This window comes from Bos javanicus, chromosome 9 (assembly GCF_032452875.1).
Source record: "Bos javanicus breed banteng chromosome 9, ARS-OSU_banteng_1.0, whole genome shotgun sequence".
NCBI classification, from domain to species: Eukaryota; Metazoa; Chordata; class Mammalia; order Artiodactyla; family Bovidae; genus Bos; species Bos javanicus.
In genome coordinates, this window is record NC_083876.1 from 88,276,413 (window position 1) to 88,288,074 (window position 11,662).

The window sequence follows — 11,662 nt, forward strand, 5'->3', positions numbered from 1 at the left end:
AGGACTCCTTTGCTTTGCTGAGGAGGATAGGCAGACAGGAAGGGGGGCCTGAACTGGAGCAGAGGTCACAGCAGGACAACAGAGGAGGAAGGGTGTCAAGGAGCCTGGTCACTCTCTGGTCACAGGTGTTGATGTCTGTGTATCTAAAACAGGGACAGTATTCACCGGTGGATGTCAGAGAGGAAGCTTAGGATGCAAGCTCAGGAAGGAGCTTTAAAAGTGAGTGCCTCATGCTAAGTTAACAGATGCTTAAGATGTTTAAGATGGGCTGCCCTGGTGGCTCAGACAGTAAAGAATCTGCCTGCAATGCAGAAGACCTGGGCTCTATCCCTGGGCAGGAAAGATCCCCTGGAGAAGGGAATGGCAACCCACTCCAGTATTCTTGCCTGAAGAATTCCTCGGACAGAGGGACCTGGCGGGCTACAGCCCGTAGGGTCGCAAAGAGTCAGACCCCACTGAACAGCTAACACACACAGATGTTTAAAGGAAAGAAGAGAAGAGCCTTGCTAAAAAGAATGAAACAGACTATTATAGGTAGAAGGTGCAACATTTCTTTGGATGAAGTATTTTGCTCCTGCAGAGTCTAGGTTGGAACATCCTTCCCATCAGTAGTTGCTTGCTTTTTCCTTCTAAATATGAGAAATGTCTGGGTCCCTTCTGAACTGAGGTAAGTGTGTGACGACAGGCTTACGCTTGATGGTTATGTGTTAGTCATTCAGTCATGTCCTACTATTTGTGACCCCATGGACTGTAGCCCACCAGGCTCCTCTGTCCATGGGATTCTCCAGGCAAGAATACTGGAGTGGGTAGTCATTCCGTTCTCCAAGGGATCTTCCCCACCCAAGGATCCATCTCCACATTCCAGGCAGATTCTTTACCATCTGAGCCACCAGGGAAGCCCTTAAAGGCTATGGTCCTGCCCTAAAATACAGGAAAGATGTGCTTGAAAAGGGGGAAAATATAATTTATAATTCTTATGTATTAGACTCTTACAGTTGCAAACCTCAGAAACTGGACTTAATATGAGAAAAAAAAAAAACTGGACTTAATATAAGCAAAAAATTGACCTATTGGCTCATTTAGAGAAATATTTAAAAGAAGCAGACTATAGGCATTTTCTAATCAGGAGTTGATCCTTTAGCAAATATGATATTTTGGGACCAAGTATCCTATATCCAAGTTGGAATAACCTTCTAAATAACTTTCTGAAAGTCGCCCAAGGACTGATTTGTCAGTGTTCCAGAAGAGGGAGGTACAGAGGCAAAGGAGCTGTGCCTGGAACTTCTCTGAATAATTAAGTTACAGTTGCTATTTGCAAGTCACTGCAGAGAAAATCTTCCAAAAGATGCTATTTATTCAGTCATGTGTGCAAACCTAGATACTTCTTATATTAACATTGTAATTGTATTTTGAATCTTCCTTTGTTGTGCTCTTCAAGGACAAAGATTGAGTCTTAAGTGCAGAAGTCAGAGGAAGAAAAGGCACTTTTCTCCTGGCAGGGAGTAATCTTGAGCTGCTGACTTAGACATACACAAAGCTGGATAGCCTCCAGCTGTAACCAACCCCCAAGCCATTATCACTTACTGAAGATTAAAGGGGGGAGGGAATGAAACCCATAATGTGCTGGGTATTTTACATAAATCATCTTTAGAATTCTCGAAACACTGAAGGGAAGGTGTCACAATTCCTATTTTAATAAATAAGCAAAATAAGACTCAGAGACCTTTACTCGCTTTTCCATGAACTTCCAGCTCACAGGAAGTAAACCCAGGATTCTAAAACTGAACTGATTTCAAAGCCTGGGCAAGACTGTAGACTTGACTTCTTGCCGGGTGATGTCTTAGAGTAATAATTAAGCTGTATAACACCTAGCTTTTTGTTTCCTGTTAACAAATCCTTCTTTCCTTACCATATATCAGTGAATGATTATCATGATATACTATAAAAAGCTCTATCCTAGGAGCCAGAGATGCAAAGAATTAAATACAACTTTAGCCCATGGAGAGCTCACAAACTATCTGAGGAAATAGAACCCAAATATGAAGCAATAAACAACAACCTAGGGGTGGGACTGGGCTGAACAACTAGTGAGCCAAAGAGACTTAGAGGGCATGACCGAGGCTGAAATTGCCCCTCAGTGTCCATTTCCCCTTCCTTGGTAAGACAGCTCTGCCCCCTACTAGCTGGGACTACAGCCATCCAGTATGTAGACTACATTTCCCAGTCTCTCTTGCAGCTTAGTGTGACTAAATTCTGTCCAATGGGACGAAAGCAGAAATGACAAGTGCAACTTCTGCCAGGGATTCTTAAAGGGAAAAACAACCTCCTCTCCTCTTCCCTGCCTGCAGGCGCTTCAGCAGCCACCTGGCATCATGAAGCAGGTTTGGGAGGAAGTCACTGGTGGCACAGCTACAAGGGGGGAGAAGCAGAGGTCTGGCTCCCACGGTGCTGCCTCTACTCCAGACGGCCAGCCTTCACTCTTTCACGCGAAAGAGAAGCAAACTCCTGTTTCATTTATGCCACGGTTATTTGGGGCTATTGTCATTGTAGGCAAATTTAATTCTAACTGCTAAAAGAGCACAGTGGGCAGCCACAGTCACCAACACCCCCCAAATCCTACTATGTAACCTTTAGCAAGTCACTTCCTTTTCCAGGGGGCCTGGGAGAATCCAAAGAGAATAACCAATGAGAGAGCAGGATAAAGCACTTGGGGGTTTTTAGAGGGTCTGTTGTGATACAGTATGGCTGGGTGGGGAGGCATGAGGCTGCAGTCAATAGGGTTGCAAAGAGTTGGACACAACTGAAGTGACTTAGCATGCACACACACCACTAATCACCTCACTATTTTCCGGAGTCTTTTTTTAATTTTAGCTGCACCTCGCAAAATGTGGGATCTTCGGATGAATGGAACCTGCGCCCCTTGCAGTGGAAGGCTTGAGTCTTAGTCCAGGAATTAGTCCAGTTTAGTTTGTAAGTCTTGACTCTTTTAGTTACAAGTTAAAAAAACTCAATTCAACCCTGCTTTAAAAAAAAAAAAAAAAGTGGGCAGGGTGAGCTCTCCTGGTTGGTTCATGTAATTAAAGAGGCAAGAAATAAGCTCAAGGAAGGCTGGATCAAGATGAGATGATGTCATTAGGATGTGGTCTCAGCCCTGCTTCCCTGAGCTCACTGCATTGTCATAAAGCTGCTGCTGCTGCTGCTAAGTCGATTCAATCATAAGGCAAGTGGTGGCCTCTGGCAGCAATGATATCTCAGCCTAGCCACTTCACAGCCCAGGTGGAAAACATCTCCTTCCTTAGGGCTGCAGAGAAGCCCTCAACCTACCTGCCTCCCTGTGACTCCGCTTCTGCCAACCTGCATGTCCCCATCTCTGGACTGGGTGGGGCATCCCCCCAAACTGCATGGATTGAGAGTTTCAGAAGGGTGGTTGTTTTTGTTTTGTTTTGTTTTACCATGTCATTCGGCATATGGAATTTTAGTTCCCTGACCAGGGTCCAAACTCGTGCCCCCTGCATTGGAAGCACACAGTCTTAACCACCCAATTCCCAGGGAAATCCCAAGAAGGGTAATTGTTTAAAGAAAAAGTGAGGTGCAACTCTCAGTAGTAGATAGATGGATGCTGGAGAGAAACGTTCACATTTTAGGGCAGAGAAGAGAAATAGCAAAGATGTGAAGTCTGAAATGAGTAAGACAGGATGGATGGAATAGAAAAGTCCTGTAGGTGGGAAATGTGTTTCAGGGGACTCTGTTCATTTTCACTGTATTAGTTTGCTGTACTGTGTTGTGCTTAGTCACTAAGTCGTGTCTGACTCTTTGCAACCCCATGGACTGTAGCCCGCCAGGCTCCTCTGTCTGTGGAATTTCCCAGATAAGAATACTGGAGTGGGTTACCATGTCCTCCTCTGGGGGATCTTCCCAACCCAGAGATTGAACCCAGGTCTCCCGCATTGCAGGCAGATTCTTTACCAGCTGAGCTAGCCCTAACAAAACAGATGGCTTAAATAACAGAGCTTGATTTTCTCACAGTTCTGGAGGCTGAAAGTCCAAAATCAAGAGCTGGCAGAGCTGGCTTCCCCCGAGGCTCTCTCCTTGGCCTGGAGGTGCTGTGTTTCTCCTGCAATCTTTGCCCATGGCCATCCCCCTGTTCACTGACCCCCACCGTGTTGAAGCCAGATCCCCACTGTGATTGTATTGGGAGATGAGACCTTAGAGCGGTACTTTATTCTGCCCTCATGAATGGGATTATTGCTCTTATGAGAGAGGCCCCAGAGAGCACCTTTGCCCGCCTGCCAGGTGAGCACACAGCAAGAAGATAGCCATCTGTGATCCAGGAAGCAAGCTCTCACCAGACACTGAATCTACTGATGCCTTGATCTTAGATTTCCCAGGCTTTAGAGCAGTGAGGTGTAAATTTCTGTTGTTTATAAGCCCCTGGGTCTATGGGCTTCCCTGGTGGTACAAATGGTAAAGAATCCACTTGCATTGCAGGAGACTTGGTTTCGATCCCTGGGTCTGGAAGATCCCTGGAGAAGGAAATGGCAACCCACTCCAGTACTCTTGCCTGGAGAATCCCATGGTCAGGGAAGCCTGCATGGGGTTGCGAAGAGTCAGCCACAACTGAGCAGCTAACTATGGGGAGCTATGGGGAATCTATTAAAGAGCCAGAGCAGACTAAGATAGGCCAGAACATAGCCAAAACCAACCAAGTAAACAGAAGAATCCAACTAAAAGACTCACAAATCTAGATGCAATAGCACAAATTATTTGCAGCTAGATGGTTACCTGTGGGGAAGGACCGTGACACTCCAAGCCTTACTGGGAAATGCCAAATGTGTAGAATAGGGTGGAATGGAAGACCCAGCATCTAATACAGTGTTCTGTCCAGAGAAGACACACAGGTAGTAATGGCTAGACTGAAGTACAAAAAAGAACAGGAAGAGAAAGAACATTTATGGTTTTGATGAGCTGCCTTTATTCTAACTACAGCCTTAGAACAAAAAACCCTCAACATCTAGGGCAGTTGTGTGGGAGAGGAGGGGCAAAAGCTACTTTCAACTTCATTCAGAAGCCCTTGAAGCCCTAGGCATGAAATAAGATAACCCCAGAATCTATCCAGAGAGGAGTAGACATGGGAGGAGGAGCAGGCAATGGATTATATTCATTGGTTATCAATCAAAACTAGTTCTCCCCCAGGCCTCATCTATGCACCTATTATCTCCCCAACCTATTTACTTTTTCTTAGTACTCATCACTATACGAAATTGTCTTCTATAATTGTTCAATTACTTTTTTTATAGTCTCCCAACACCACCTCCTGAATATAAGCTCTAAAACAGAAGGAGCTTTTTGTGGTCCTTGCTGTGTCTTCAGTACCCAAGAAAGTACCTAGCACATACTAGGTGTTCAAAAAAACATTGTTGAATGAATAAAGGAGAAAGAGGAAAGGATCTGAGGGGTTTTAATAAAATAAAGATATCAGAGATTTAAAAATAAAAGTGACTTCAGTTCAGTCGCTCAGTCATGTCTGACTTTTTGTGACCCCATGAACCACAGCATGCCAGGCCTGCCTGTCTATCACCAGCTCCCAGAGTCCACCCAAACCCATGTCCATCAAGTTTGGTGATGCCACCCAACCATCTCATCCTCTGTCATCCCCTTCTCCTCCTTCCCTCAATTTTCCCCAGCATCAGGGTCTTTTCAAACGAGTCAGCTCTTTGCATCAGGTGGCCAGAGTATTGGAGTTTCAGCTTCAACATCAGTCCTTCCAAGGAACACCCAGGACTGATCTCCTTTAGGATGGACTGGTTGGATCTCCTTGCAGTCCAAGGGACTCTCAGAGTGACTACACCCAAGGTAGTAACTTCATAGAAGCTGGGCAATTCAGAATGCTTCATTCCATAAAGATTATGCATAATCATGGGACTTCCCTTGTGGTCCAGTGGTTAAGACTTTGTACTCTCAATGCAGGGGTCATGGGTTTGATCCCTGGTCAGGAACTAGATCCCACAAATTTGCATGCCGCAACTAAAGCACTTATGTTCCACAACTAAGACCCAATTTTTTTCTTTTTGAAAGAAAAAAATTTTTTTATTTTGTTTCTCTGTTCTTTTGCAAAAGCAACAGTAAAAGCATAATCTCTTAAGTGACTTTATTAAGTTTTTAGTGTATATTATATACTAACCATGGTTTTAATTTCCATATTCTGATGTTTTGACATCTGGGGCCTTGCTGATCCTGGAGGGACTGCCCCTTCAGGGTGAAGCAGTTCCTGGAGACAGTAAACAGCTTACTTGTAAGTGTGCTTTTTAAATGCAAACCAACCAATACAGAACTCACACCCCAACACCTCCTTTGTCAGGCCCTCACACTCCAGGTCACAATCTCCCGCCATGATGACCTCAGGTCCAAGTACCCAACACCTACAGACAGCTCCTGTGCTCCAGGGCCCACTGAAACTATTGACACAAACCACACTGACCAAAGTAAGCTTGTGTGCTGTTTGAGGTGCTGCCCATGCCTCACCTGTTCCTCCCACAGACACCATGATGAAGGCCCCTGCCCACAGCTCACCCCTTCCTCTCTGGTCCTGACCAATCCTGGTGTTTCCCCGTGTGGACCCTCCTGGGGCAGCATGCCCCTTTCTCTTGGAAATTGTGAGCAACAAATTATATGTTCATGGCCATCACCTGATCTCCCAATCTTACTAACCCTCAGATTTTCTATGACTATGTTGTATTTAAAACAATATCTCAGTAAAGATGCTTTCATCTGTAAGTAACAGAAAAGCCAATTCAAACTATGCCTTAAGTCTTAAAGGAGATGGGCTGTGAGTGGAAACTCAGAACAGCCTCCGACAGCCTCTGTGTTAGTTTTATTTCAGTCTCTGATGATGTCTGAGGGCTCACTGTCTTCCAATCTCTCACCTGTGCTCTGCAGCATCAGGTTCATCCATCTATACTCAGTTCCACAGGCTTCCTAGTTTAAGTAGAGGGAAAGGGACCAGGTCTCTTCTCCTGGAATCTTTCTCAGGAGAATGGGGCAGCTTTATCCCCAAGAGTCCCTGCAAACCTCTTTGCAAAACTGGGGCGTGTGTCTCTCCCTGGCAGAGAATGAGATTCTATAGATGAGTCTGGACCTGAGCTTCTTGTTCCTCCTAGATTCAGGAGGGCTCAGGGTCCAGGAAGCACGTGAAGTGTATGGGGAGAGGCAGACCCTGAGCAGTGTCGTTACAGGAAACAGGGAGTGAATGCCGAGTGGTTCCACAATGTCCGGTGCAGTAATCTGATAGCAACAGAAACATGAAGAATAAAGAAGTGACTCAAGGTGACAATCTGTGTGGGGGTCAGTGGTGGTGTAAGAAGAGGGAATACAACTGAACACAGCTGCTGCAGGTCACACGTTTGCAAGAAAAACCTTCTATCCTTGGTGGCTTTTACTGAGACGAGGAGAGAACTTCACTTCTTATGAGATGGCCATATAAAGAAAAAAGTCATTAAATGTCTATGTTTCATTTCATTCTTACATTGGCCTGTCTTATCTTGTAGGCTGCAAACTTGATGGGGAAAGAGATTATATATTTTATAGCACAGTGGTATTTAAAATGTCAAGAAGCGGAAAAAAAAGCCAGGGTACCTTTTAGCCTGAGAATTTTAATGCCCGCTCAGTGCTTTTCTTCAACAATTTCTCTCATTTTACACATGCGCACGGATATGACTGCCCCTGCACGCCCTGCCCCCAGACACACACAGTCTGAGAAAGATGTGACATCAAAACAGAAGCACAATTCTTTATAAGAGCATCAGGGTTAAGAGAGCTAATTTAATTAGTGTCTAGTCTGGAATGAAAAAAAAAAAAAAGGCATCTGTAATGTAGAAAGGTTATTTGTGATCTGCTTCTTGAAAAAATGTCTGCCTGATTTGTGTCTTTCAGCAGCTCGCAACAATGGAGGTTTGCTCCCAGTCTCTGCAACAGACACATTTCCAATCACCAGGCTTCTGTGGATTTATGCCCTCTTCCTGACTTAAACAGCAGCTCTCAGAAAGCAATGGCTTTCTGCATTGAGATCTGGAGGGTTTGTTAGACATTCTGCAAGCATATATCTGATGTATCACCAAATTAGAGATAATTGTGAGCAAAGAAGAAAAATTCTTAAATTCACAAATTATGCAACTGATTACCCCAACAACAATTATTTTTAATACATGCATTTTGCCTTGATTTTTGCATTTGGGGGAAGTAATATATGGTATGAAAACAAGACTAGCAAGCAACATTTCATTTGTTCCTTCTTATGAAGCAGAATGAGGGAATGCATCCAAAACCACTTTGTGAGTCCTAATGCACATGCAGATGTGAGTTTCTGTTGCTGATTTCATTATACTAATAGATTAAACTTTACTTACGGGAAAAAAGCAAAATGTTCTTTTGAACGGCATAAGGTACTTTTACTGCATGAAATTCTAAATGCATTCAAATGATCTATTTTACTTTCTGAGCATTTTAACACTGTTCAGATGGAAAATCCCGCCTTAATGAATGTTTTCACAGTTCAAAAAGGGATCTGCTTGCAATCCAGTTCTTTAAATGGGCAAAAGACTTGAACAGGCATTTCACAAAAGAAGTCAAGCAGGGATTTCCCTGGTGGTCCAGTGGCTAAGACTCTATGCTTCCAATTCAGGGGGCACAGGTTCAATCCTTGGTTAGGAAACTGGATCCCACATGCCACAACTAAGTGTGAGCATGCCCAGCTAGAGGCTCCCACGTGCTGCAACTAAGCTTGGGTACAAGCTGATAAATACATAAGTATTTAAAACTAGACAAACCAACAAGCCTCAGGATATATCATTTGACCTCTAGCCTCAGTTTATAAAGAAAAAAGAAAAAAAATACAAACTACTATGTATAATGTAGTATTGTACAGCACAGGGAACGTAGGCAAAAAATATATATATATATATACACCATTCTCTTCCCCCAGTGATGTCTCCTAATCTTGGGAACCCAAGACAATGTTACCTTATACAGTAAAAGGTAAATTGCAGATATGATTAAGGTTACAGACCTTGAGATGGGAAGACTGAAAAAAAAACATGAAAGCGTTAATCCCTCCATTGTGTCCAACTCTGTGGGACCCCGTTGACTGTAGCCCACCAGGCTCCTCCATCTATGGAATTCTCCAGGTAGGAATACTGGAGTGGGTAGCCATTCCCTTCTCTAAGGGATCTTCCCAACCCAGGGATTGAACCCAGGTCTCCTGCATTGCAGGCGGATTCTTTACCATCTGAGCCACCAGGGAAGCCAATGGGAAGATTAACCTATATTAAATGGGTGGAACCAATCTAATGATGTCAATCCTTAAAAGCCAGAAACCTTTCCCATTGTGGTCGGAGAGAGCTGCCTGACAGAGACACAGAACAGGAGAAGGGTCAGAAGGCACCGCTGTGGTTTTTGAAGATGGAGAGTCATGAGGCAAGGAAGGCAGAGGCGTCTAGATGCTGGGAATGACTCAGCTGAAAGCCAGCAAGAAAATGGGGACCTCAATCCTCCAGCAGCAAGAAACTAAGCTCGGCCGACAGCCCGAATGAGCAGGATAGTGGATCCCCACCTCCATAAAAGAGGAAGTCCTGCTGACATCTTGGTTTCAGCCTGGTGAGGTCCACGCCAGACTTGTGACCTCCAGAGCTGAATGATAATAAATGTGTGTTGCTCAACGCTGAGCACTTTGTGGTAATTTGCTCCAGCAGCGATAAAAAACGAATTCAATACCCAACGGAAATGTGTCTGTCTGTGCAGCAGTAAATGTGTACAATGATGTTCACATTGAGATCATTTGTAAGAGCCCCGGCGTGGACGTAGATGATGTGGCCTTTAGCAGGATAGAAGAATAAATTGGCCTGGGCGTACGGTGGGCGTGGGGAGCGGTGGAGATAAGATGGTGATGGTCTCACAGCATGAGGGGTGTCGAGTGTGGGTGGAGACAGGCTGCGTGGTGCCATGGATGGCAAGTTCACAACCGGGGACAACTGCATTCCCCTTACAGAGGTCAGAAGACTGGTTGTCTTTGCGGAGGGGGAAAGGACTGAGATAAGGCACAGGGGCTTTGGGGAGTGCAGGAACATTCCATGTCTTGATCGAGGTGCTGTTTACAGGGTGTGTTTACTTAGATGATGAGTGACTTTTTCTTTATGCATTTTGTACTTCAGTTAAAAAGTTCACATAGTAAGAAGTGGTCTGTTTGGATCAGTAAATGTTTACAAAGTTTACGCCGAAGACCACTTTGTAATGGTTATCTTTTTTCTCTCATTTAAATTTTGGCTTCCCTCTTATTTTTCATCACAGAATACTTTCCTTAGTCCATGAGAGTAGAAAAATCCAGTGAAATGCCACTAAACCCTCATGGCATACTTGGATGAATTTAAACATACACACCTTCACACACTCTGAAATTTCATTTATTTATTAGTTATTTGTTCATTATTTAATTGAAGATCATCAGTTTCTTCTCCCTAGAAGCAAATATTGTCATTTTCTTCTATGTCCTTTCAGAAACTTTTTATCACATCGTGTGTGTGTGAGTTCATGTGTATATGTAAATTTTTTCTTTTTTTTCATGAATGACAGCAAACGATATGCATGAGTCCTTGCTTTTCTCAAACATGGACCAAAGTTATAATTTTTAATAGCTGAGTAGATATTTGGACTTCCCTGGTGGCTCAGACAGTAAAGAATCCTCCTGCAATGCAGGAGACCTGGGTTTGATCTCTGGGTTGGGAAGATTCCCTGGAGAAGGAAATGGCAACCTGCTCCAGTATGCTTTCCTGGAGAATTCCATGCATAGAGGAGCCTAGCAGGTTATAGTTCATGGGGTCGCAGAGTTGGACATGACTGAGAGACTAAGCACAGCACAGATACAGAATGATCAGTCATTGGACTAATTCCCCTGTTGATGGACTATAGGTTATTGCCAGTCTTTTGCTATTGTAACAGTGCTACAATAAATCTCTCTAAATGCCCATCATTTTGCACGATCACAATTCACTTTTCAGTAATTTACTACAAATCAGTAAGTATTGATGGTTACCTATAGATTTGAGACGATGGCGGATGTTAACATGTTTTTACTGAGAAGAATACTCAGGGCTCAGTAATAGCAGCTCCCAGGTTCTAGAGTACAGGCTCAGCAATTGTTGTGCGTGGGATTAGTTGCACACTAATACTCCCAGACCAGGGATCTATCTCATGTCTCCTACATTGGCAGGTAGATTCTTTACCACTGAGTGACCAGGGAAGCCCCAAGGATGTATTTTTTTCTTAATGGTTTTTGTTTACTAGGGCTGCTATAACAGTACCATGGACTAGGAAGTTTCAAACAGGGTAATTTGTCATCTGACAGTTCTGGAGGTTAGAAGTCCAAAATCAGAATGTTTTCAGAGCCGTGGTCTCTCTCCGAAGGCTCTACGGACACATCTTTTTATTTTGCCTCTTCCTGCTTCTGGTGGTGCCCAGCAATCCTGGCATTACTTGGCTTATAGATACATCACTACAATCTCTGCCTCCATCTTCACATGGCTATCTCCCTGTGTCTCTGTGTTTTCACGTGTCTCTCTTCTCATAAGAACACCAGTCATATTGGATTAAGGGACCACCCTTCTCCCCCATATAA

The 11,662-nt window shown here is 44.0% G+C and overlaps 1 long non-coding RNA gene across 1 annotated transcript; it reads left to right on the forward strand.

The window, feature by feature from the left end:
• On the forward strand, positions 1-9,355 carry LOC133254185 (uncharacterized). The gene is made up of 3 exons (XR_009738593.1): positions 1-667; positions 6,538-6,653; positions 7,233-9,355. It is a non-coding gene; the product is annotated as an uncharacterized LOC133254185 (long non-coding RNA).
• The last annotated feature ends 2,307 nt before the right edge of the window (positions 9,356-11,662 follow it).